Source organism: Pinus tabuliformis, chromosome 7, assembly GCF_031772625.1.
Source record: "Pinus tabuliformis cultivar Carrire ecotype Pingquan chromosome 7, CPIR1, whole genome shotgun sequence".
NCBI classification, from domain to species: domain Eukaryota; kingdom Viridiplantae; phylum Streptophyta; class Pinopsida; order Pinales; family Pinaceae; genus Pinus; species Pinus tabuliformis.
In genome coordinates, this window is record NC_142293.1 from 875,498,665 (window position 1) to 875,507,799 (window position 9,135).

A 9,135-nucleotide genomic window follows, 5' to 3' on the forward strand; every position below is an offset into this window, starting at 1 on the left:
CAAGCTCTAATTTTTTATAACTCTGTTATTTTCTCTAGAATAAAGTTGCTTTCATATAACCTTGAGAGAAGAATTAAAAAAAAAAATAATGTAACTACTGCACTTAAATTTTGTTTTGACCTTTAGTGTTATTTAATTATCTTTTAGATTTTAGATGGTGTGTTTAGTGGCAATTTTTAGATTTTTTTGGTCCGAATGTAATTGAACAATTTGAGGTGAAATTATTTAAATTGTTTTTTTGATTTTATATATAGATTCAGTATTTTAACAAATTTTTAAACGATTTTTATTGTGCAGGGATCACCTATCAAATTTCTATTTTCAATAAATTTTTTACCAAATTTTAGAAAAATTAAACTAAAAAACCCTCTTAAAAAATTCAAAAAAATAAAAAGAACAACTAGATTCTTTCATCCCAACATTGTCGTAAATATATATGGCATAATTCCAAAAAATCACCCAAGACAACTAGATTCTCTCGTGCCAATATTGTGGTAAATATATATTACATTGGTATTTACTTTGGCTTTTCAAAGGTTATCTTCCGTGGACGCGAGTGCAGGTACGTGGGTAACAGGGTCTAAGCACCGCAGACCTAATCCAACTGCAACTATAACATATTAGAGCAGAGCTTAACAAAGCTTTTCAAATATTAGGACCATCAACATCGCCATGACCAGTTTGCAACACCATATAGATATGGCCAGAATATTGGGATAACGGTTTAGGTTTAGGGTAAGGCAGAAGTATATGGATGGAGACAGAGGAATGAAGGTTTACTTGTTGGGCGCGAGGCGTACCAGTCTTTGTTTAACGAGGTTTTGAAACAACAAAGGCGATGACAGATATTGTATTTTGAAAATGGTGCATTGCAGGAATGACAGGGAGGTCAATAAAATGATGGGATGGCTATTTTTGAAGCTGATTCGCTGGATGGGATGGCTATTTCTGCAGACTTTAAGGTAAGAGAAACAGTAACAGTTTCCGATATTTGCTTACACAACGTAGCAGTGCTCACTGCAAGTTTATTAAAAGGAATGATTGATCTGGAGATGGGTGTTAACAGTGTTATGGCCACCCTAATTGGCCCAAAACTGAAGGAGATAATTGGGGTTGGCCTGACTATAAATATCCATTCAAGATTTGCTTATGTTGGACATTTCATAGGCATACCCATAATGAAGGACGTAAATGTGGTTGCATTGATGATAAATACCCATGGAAGGATTGCTTTTGTTAGATTTTTTGTGACGCAATTCATCAAGTATATCATCGATCCAGACTTCATTTGCTGGAATGCCTTCATTCAAAATACGCTCCTGTCACCACTGACATCTTTAATGCAGTCACTGCTGAGATCTGTCAATGCATGGTGCCATGCGGATGCATTGTATTCTATACAGTGGAAGAGATCACAATCATCATTGTTGATCAGATGGTTGGAACAAGAAAAATAAAATTTTGGACAATGGAAAACTGAACCTGCATTGTATTCTGGACAATGGAAGAGTTCACTATTCTGGACAGAGGAAAATTTCACAGTCAATGGAAAAGATGAGTTCCTGAACCTGCATTGTATTCTGGACAATGTTCTGAATAGTGGAAGATATCACAATGTATTCTGGACAGAAGAAAATTTCACAGTCAATGGAAAATATAAGTTCCTGAACCTGCATTGTATTATAGACAGTGGAAGAGATCACAATGTATTATGGACAGAGGAAAATTTCAGTCATGAATGTTGATCCGATACTGAGAACAAGAAAAATAAAATTTAGGACAGTGGAAGAGATAAAATTACACTAAAACAGCTTCAATTATCTCATCTTGATCCGTCGGTAAAAGGGGACTGGCTCTAACAACCTAGCCCTGACAGTGGAACACATTGGATCTGGTGACTTATCCCTAACAAAAAAATTCTCAGAAGAAGAGAGGACCCGTACGGAACTAGACCGTAGTCAAAGTCTCTGCCTGTAGCGATCCGAAGCTGCGTGACGGGACAAAAGAAGTAAGAGGTCACAGTGTATCCCTGTAGCAATCTAGAACTGCGAGACTAATGGAAACAGAATGGAAGATTCACAACATGGGAATTTAGAAACTTTAGACTAAAGGGTCTAGGTGGCAAGCGATACACGGTTTGCTTTGTACTGTAAAATCTTTCAAAGTTATGAATGAATTCTGGAGCGTTTTTTCTTTTTTTAAATTCCACAGAAGGGTTTTTCTCCAGTTAAGTGTGTTTTTTTGTATGTGCATATTAAGGCTATAAATAGTCTTAGCTTTGGATTTGGACGCCTTTTGTTCCGTTATATTTTTGCTGTCCCTAGTGATGTTTCTGCACAAAACTTTACGGTTCTTATTTGTGTTTCCGCACATAACTTAGGAGACTGTAGCGTGCAGTTTCTTGTTTGTTGTAACGTTGTTATTCTGGCTTGTTGGCTGTGGAAGAGCGTCTGCCCGTTGTTTGTTTTGCTACTGCAGGGTTTTCTGGCACAGATTCTGCTGCTTCTGTTGTTGCAATTTTCTCAAGTCAACTACATGCCCAATTCTTTATTCAGACACGGGAATACGTTCATGATATATATCTCCAGTGTCCATAAGCTAGATTCCATACTTACAATCCTAAAACGCCTTCCTTTGAAATTTGCATTAGTCTTTATAGAAGTATCTGAATGTATCTAACGCAATTCTCCTGGAAGAGATTACAGTGGCAGCACTGCTTTTTCTTCAGATCCCGGAACACTGAAATATCAACTACTTAATTTCCTCTTTTTGCAGCCATCTCTGCACTTCCTGACAAATGGTTGTCATGGGTGCAACTGTGGTCTGTGCAGTTGTACATTGAAATTGATGCATATGCAAGAGAGATTAACACACTGTGACTTGCAGACTGAATTCCCTGCTGCCGTCAGTGAATCATGTTGTGAGCTCCATTCATGAAAAAGCCTACTTTTTTTCTTCACCCCATGATGAGTAACTGGACAAAGCTACTAATCAGATTTTTCAGGAGTAAAGATGAGAAAACCAGAGAGCTCAGAGCGATGGCCCCAGAATCTCTGGAAAACTTGATGGCTGAGAACAGAGGAACCACAGTGGAAAGAGTAGAATTCAACATTGCCTCTGTAATAATCTCAAGGCTCATACAACTATTAGTCAATCTTGTATGACCTGGATGGTTTCCTTAGCTCAAGAAAGGATAACAATATATGAAACATGTTTATTGCCAGTGTGTTGTTTGGTCAGTGTAAGTGCCAGTAACGTCCCTTTTTGTCAAACACTGTCTTCTTCTGGGCCTCAAAACCATATCATTGATACAAAGGGTTTTCAACTTAATCTGCTCAGTTTGGTGGATTGTCGCAATTATTTGGAGCAAGTGTTGGCAAATAGTCTCATATGTACATGCCATCTTCTAAATCTATAGTTGCTCTCATAATGGCATCCACTGGTATTGGTTTGGGGCCCGGCCTACATTTATAGAAATGTAACGTTTTGAAAACTGTTTCTAGGCGAAGCCTGTTACAAACAGAAAATTCATCAAAAAGGCCATTTCCATCGTGTGTTCCTCATTTCTAGGTGGGTAATGCGTTGGTGGAGAAACCCATTCTATTTTCATCGAACCCTGGGAGAAATGGTGTACATAACACAAGAAACATTGTCCATCTGTCCAGAAACAGTCCACAGTTACTGCCTACAACTTTCCAAAGAACTTAAGAAATGTGCAGAGAAAAATAAAAAGAAAGAAAAAGACAACCATAAACGTAAATGATTCAAACTCTTAATATACCTACTAAGCCATCAATTTCTCTCGTACAGTGTGTATGAAACCTTACCTTTGATCGCTGTGAGGAGTGTGAGTGACAAAGGTTGCTACCAAACAGTCAAGCCTGAGAGTGACAAAGGCTGATACTGATTAGCCTATTCTGAGTGTGAAAAGTCAACTATGGAAGTCTGGACTTCTGCCACAAGCCTCAATTTTGAGGCTGGTTTCATGTTTTTGTTTTCTTCTTAGATTTTCATTTATCAGTGTATATTATTGCGTTTAGGTTATGACCTATCAGGGTTATATCGAATCAGCAGGAAACTTTGCTTTTTCATTGTTGGGCATTGGGTTTCCACCAGACTCAGGAAATTTTATGAACTGGGTTGTTTAATTTTGTTTATGGGGAAATTGTATTGCCTTGTATTACATAGTAGTTTTCTTCCAGTGGGCTACTGGATTTGAGTTAAGATTTGGAGGAATTTTCATCGATTCTGGGTGTTCTGAAGTTTTGATTACCTTGAGCCTTGAGGCTTGCATCAGTTATCACATATCAGGTTTCCTCAAGAATGCTATTGCATTATTGCAGTTTACTTAGACTAAGAATAATAGAATGTGTCTTGACTCTTGCTTGCTCTGTATCAGGCATTGTGTTATTGGTGTGGATAAGAAACCTGGGTATCCAGTGTTAGAGAGATTTTTTTGCAACTGGGTAATTGGATTCTTGTTGTCTAACTATTCTATGATTTTGACCTATTTTGGTCATATAATCATCTTTTTCGGGTCATGGTTTGACTCATTTTGGGAGTATATGGGTTGAAGTGGAAGAATAGTAAGACTATGCCAATTGGATTTAGTTTGATTACTTGGAGATTTTGTGCTATTAAACTTTTCTTGGATTGTGAATATGTCAAGATTTTTCTATAAATCGGGGATTTGGGTTCATGAATAGTTCCTTTCGATGGGAAATTTGAGTGCCAAGTGTTAGGAGATTAGAGTTTTCTGCGACAGGGTAAATGGATATAGTCTGATTTTAGGCTGTTGAATTTTTAACTTAGATTGTGAATACATCTTCATTGCCTTATAGTGGGCATCACATTCATGGCTAATGGCTTGTTGGCTTTCATAGGGGATTTGTGTCTCTAGTACTGGACATCGAGTTTTTCTTTTATGAGGAACTTGGATTTAGTTTCACTGGTTGAAGTTTTGGGTTTAAACATCAATAAAGAACATGGTATATGAATGAAAGTAGAATAATAATACTTCGAATTTTGGTTGTCAAATTTGAGAGGTTGAACAGGGTTGTTGAGGGCCCACAACTATAAGCCTGTGAAATTCAATGCATTGCTTTCAGTTTTCAAGACTCTAAAGAAATGTGGCGTAATCATCTGTGAATCAGTGCTCTTCAAAAATAAATCCTGTCCTCCAACAATGTCATTTTGCATAATGAAATGTTTACCATCCTACAATACTATTTTGCACAGTTGCCTTGAAGATAGATGACTCAACACTAGCCTCAAATGCCATGGCAGAGTTTTTGTTACTGGTAGCAAAACGATTATGAGCACCGATGACTTAGCCGTGATTTCAATAGATCCCAATCTTCTTACGCCAGTCTGGTAGTAGTTTTCTTCCTTGCAAGCAATTATCTTTCGACTTGGTTTCTGTTTTGATTATGGACATACTTTTTTGGTGGATGAGAATTGGTGACACACTGACAACAAATATGTGAACCCTATCGACATGAATGGTTTATTTCTTATGAAGGCGAATGATGTGACTGAACTCCTGTAGGAGAATGCCTTAAAATGATGTGACTGAACTCATGTAGGAGAATGCCTTAAGGATAGAAAATGATTGGGGTTCAGATTCAGGAGGAGGGACCAATAATAGTAAGACTATAATAGCAGTATTAAAAATTCCTTAAGGCATGTAAACACCCTGCAAGTGTTTAGAATGCTTCTCCTTATTGTCCATATTTTCGCCGTCATTTTGCACTCATCAATCGAATCATTTTCTTCTCCATATTCCCATTAATGTAAGAGTGCCTTCCATCGAGAGATCAAATTCCATATGCCACATGCTCTTTTCATCTTATACGCAGTAACATCAAATACCACTCCAGGATTATATAAATTATTCCAACCTGCTCGTCATTGCAAATATGTGGCATGTTTATATGGATGGAGTGTGACATATACAATAGCACTGATAATTGTCTATGCTCCACCAAGTTTTTGGGATGGGGAGCGTGAGAGTGGGAAGATGCACAAGGAGATGTCGGAGAGGACATGCAAATTTTAGAGAAATTCTGGTTTGGCAAAATTCTCACAATTTTAATCTGTTTGATGGACAGTAGGTTTTAGGTTTTGAAGATCTATTGAGGAGTGGTATTTGTAGTCTCTGCTCTAGCCAGGGAACGAAGGACTATTCAATCGGCGTGGGTGTTTAGAGGGGAAAATAGTTATGGCTGAACTGGAGCATTTGCTGCTAGAAGCAGCTGGTCGAACATCTACCAATGATGGAAAGCAAAACCGAAATCCTGCGAAAGGGAGACTGGAAGATTCTGATTCAGATGATGGCAGTGACTCGAAATACATTGATGACGATGATTCAGATGATGCTGGGATAGCAAATAGGAAGGCTTCTGGGTCAAGAATGCCCCTGAAAAAGAGATTTGATTCTGGTGACAAGGATGATGATGACAGGGGTCGCCGTGATGATTCCGATAGCGAATTATCCATAGGAAGTGATTTATACAAAGATGATGAAGATAGGGAGCAGCTTTGAAGATATTAGAAGCATAACAATAAGGAGATCAAAACTTGCCAAGTGGTTTATGGAACCATTCTTTGAGAATATCATTGTGGGCTGCTTTGTAAGAATTGGGATAGGAATGTCCAGGTCAGGATAGAGTACTTACCGTCTTTGCATGGTAAAAAATGTTGATGCGACAGACGCTGATAAACAATACAAGTTTGAGAACCGCACCACATACAAGTATTTGAATTGTTTCTGGGGTAGCGAGAGCAGTGCAGCAAGATGGCAGATGGCCAGGGTGTCTGATTCACCTCCACTTGAGAAAGAGTTTTCAGATTGGGAATGGGAAGTAGAACGCAGTGGTGGTCGGATGATTAGTCGAGCAGAAGTTGAGGAAAAAATAAATGCGCTAAAAAAGATAAATCAATTTGTGTATTCTGCAGAAACTGTAAAACAAATGTTGCAGGAAAAGAAGTTGGCTTCCAAAAGGCCATCGAATGTGGCTGCTGAAAAGGACAGGGTTAGAAGAGAGATGGAGCTGGTGGAGAGCAGGCATGATTATTCAGAAGTTGAGAGAATTAAAGTGAGATTGAAGGAACTAGAATTCCTTTCTCTTCAGAGCAAAAGCAAGGATGCAAAAGCCTTGATGCTAGCAGAAATGAATAAGAAAAACAAGGCTGAAAATTTCAAGAACGCTTCTGAGATCAAGCCTATAAACCTTAATCTTAAAGCAGGTGAAGCAGGGTATGATCCTTTCACTCGGCGTTGGACTCAATCTCAAAATTATTATGATACAAGGGCGAAGGTTGCTGAAGACAACACTGATGCGAACAAAGAGGCAGATGCAGCCAAAGTAGAGGAAGCCATAGCAATAGAAACTGCTGAGGATGATGGAAAGCTTGTCGACACTGATGCTCCTGTATCAGAAGATGCAAAGGTGTATTCTTTGCATGATTTTGAACTTCCAATTTCACTTGCTGGACTGCAAAAGTATGGGGGTGCTCAAGGGGACCCTTTAGCTTTTATGGCTAGAAAGCAGAAGATTGAGTCAACTTGTGGAGTGGAAGTTCCTAGCAATGATTGAAGGAGGCATAGTCTGACATTAACTGTGAATGATTACAAGCGTAGAAGAGGCCTGCTGTAAAAATAAATAATGATATTTTCTCTGCTTGTTGGTTTCCCCATTTAATTTTTATATGAAAGATTCGGAAATTTCCTTTTGGGATTGCCAGAAACATATGCAGAAAAGCCTTAAAGTGAACATTTTTGTAAATTGTTTCAAATTCTATATGTAGTGTGCCATTATAGGCACTTTAAAACACAACTGCAATAACCTAGTCAACCAAGGATTGTCTTTTAACAATAGCAACATCATGGATTGTTGGCAGGCATGAAATCAACAATGTGTTAGAAATATAGGTTGTATTTTCTTGACATGTAAAGTTCAAGGGTGTTTTTTTGTCTCAACCATTCTGCTAAAAAATGGTATATAATGTTCCAAAAGGATTCCTTTCCTCTAAGTAACGCTATTCCACTGCAAGTTATCATGCAGTTGGTGAAACATGGCATTTTATGTTGTTTGAGATTGATGTTGAGTGATGCCTTTTTCTAAATTATTGTTGAAATATGTAGTGTTTTTCAGATTCATGTAATAAATGCTATGTTTTATTAATTTCTGTTGTTGTAGTATAGTTTGCTTAAATGCTTTTAGAGTTGTGGTTGTTTTGTTGTGCTTAGTTGTTTATTCTTGCTTTCGATTGATTGCAATTCTATCTAATAAGCAACTATCTTTTACATGGTAAAAAAGTTTGGCTGAATCGAGGAAAACATTCGAAAATCTGGAAGAACTTTGGTACAGCCAAATAATTCGGTTCAGTTGGGATTCGTATAGTCAATCTGTTGTTTGTCCAAAACTGAACCAAACCAAATCCAATTTTAACCCAAAAAAATCATCTTCCCAAGAAACCCTAAAGAATTCTTAAGAAAATGCATTTTAACTTTCAAGCCACCAATGAATATGTTATTTGCCCATTTCTTCTCCCTGTCCCGCCAATGCCTGTCACTACTCCCTCGTTTAGGAGCTAGCCATGGGAGATTTCAGGAGACTATGCTGCTGCTGATGCCTAGAGAGGTTTGTCTATTCTGTTCATGTGTGAAGTCTCGAGGAGACTGCATTTGTAGTTGGGACACTGTTGCCTGCACCTTAAAGGCCTGCTTAGACCTTCATAAACAAAGTTACACTCAAATGAAGCATGCCAACCGAGCCAACATACTAAATAAGTAGCTTCCACTAGGTATTTAGTCATATATTCTCTGTTTGCTATGTGCTTATTTAATTTTTATTTTTCAACTTGAAAGGGTGTACCTAATGTCTGTGCATATCCTTCTTACTTCCAGAACACCTAGAACAGGTTACATGACCTGCATTATCAAAAGTAGAATCACAACATACGCAAACAAATACATACGCCCATCAAGCACAAGAAAATAGTGTGATGGCTATCAACTTTTTAAAATCAAACTTGTAATAATCTCAATAATAAATCTAATGTTCTTTCGAGAAGACCTGCTACTCTAGTTTTTGCTGGGTTTCGTACAGTTTATAGTGTATGATAAGGAAA

The 9,135-nt window shown here is 37.8% G+C and overlaps 1 pseudogene; it reads left to right on the forward strand.

The window, feature by feature from the left end:
* Window positions 1-546: 546 nt before the first annotated feature.
* LOC149250409 (protein RTF1 homolog pseudogene) lies at window positions 547-7,892 on the forward strand (annotated as a pseudogene).
* The last annotated feature ends 1,243 nt before the right edge of the window (window positions 7,893-9,135 follow it).